The sequence below is a fragment of the Carassius auratus genome, chromosome 30 (genome assembly GCF_003368295.1).
Source record: "Carassius auratus strain Wakin chromosome 30, ASM336829v1, whole genome shotgun sequence".
NCBI lineage: Eukaryota > Metazoa > Chordata > Actinopteri > Cypriniformes > Cyprinidae > Carassius > Carassius auratus.
The window spans coordinates 23,391,678-23,392,848 of NC_039272.1; the positions used below are offsets into that span (position 1 = coordinate 23,391,678).

Sequence of the window (1,171 nt, forward strand, 5' to 3'; positions counted from 1 at the left end):
CATTTTAATTAATCATTTGTAACAATTATTTGTAACAACTTATTGTGTACATACATGTTTTTACATTGTACTTATATTTTTTTAAATACCTGCGTATAATTACATCTGTAATTAATTGCACCTTAACCCACCTTTAAACCTCCCCATACCACCAAACATGTCCCTAACCTTCCCCCGTATCCCACCTCAATAGCAGCTAAAGTGTTGTGCAATACAACGTAGACAAATTAAGCAAAATATTTCAGTTGTCAGATCATTAATTGCTTGGCTGCCACCAGTAGTTTTCAATATATGCACTTCGTATTTTGTCACTCGTTTACACAAACATCTTCTCATAGACAAAAGGCAATATAAGGGGACAAGATACATCACAGAAGACCAGATCAGGAAATTGACTAAATTTGAAAGTTTAGTCCTTGTGCAAGCCCTGGATTTGTCTGCTTCTACAGGAAGTGACAAACAATTTCAAGTAAGATTTTTACATTATCCGGTTAATGCTTAGTGTGAGAAGTAGCATTAGTTGCAGTCATTTTTGCATTAATTTATTGATTCTGTGCATTATTATTATTTTTTTAGTGTATTTAAAATTTGGATAAGTGTGTGCACTTAAACGTTCTTAACCTCAGTAACAACAGGATCGAGAGAATTGAGAAGCTAGAGAAACTATGTCAATTACGTCAACTCCACCTTTCCTGTAACAGGACACAGTAAGAATGTGACATTTGTCTGCTTAAGAAGAAACATTTCCTCACAATATATATATATATTTCATAGTCTTGTCATAGAATGAAAGATACAATGTCCTAAAGGCCAGTACAAATTGACATATATTTCATTTATGTACAGAAAAATTAAAGGTCTAGAGCACATGACAAATCTTCATGTTCTGAATTTGGCCTTCAACAACATTGAACATCTTCCAGTTTGGATGAAAAAGAAGCTCAGATCTCTTCATACTAAAAATGTACAGAGAAACAAGATATTCTCAGTGGGTTCAGTTTTTGTTAATCAGATTTTTTTAAACAGCCAATCATCAAAAAAGGTCTCAAACAGATCGTTCACAAAATATATATATATATATATATATATATATATATATATATATATATATATATATATATATATATATATATATATATTTCTCACCTTAATATCATTCCAAACCGATATA

General features: G+C 31.0%; 1 protein-coding gene across 1 annotated transcript in view; it reads left to right on the forward strand.

The window, feature by feature from the left end:
• The window catches only part of LOC113049716 (complement C5-like), a 29,576-nt gene extending 29,108 nt beyond the window's left edge, over positions 1 to 468 (forward strand). The window contains exon 43 of the mRNA XM_026212313.1: positions 339 to 468. The gene's annotated coding sequence lies outside the window, so the exon portion shown is untranslated. The remainder of the gene's footprint in view (positions 1 to 338) is intronic.
• Positions 469 to 1,171: the final 703 nt, after the last annotated feature.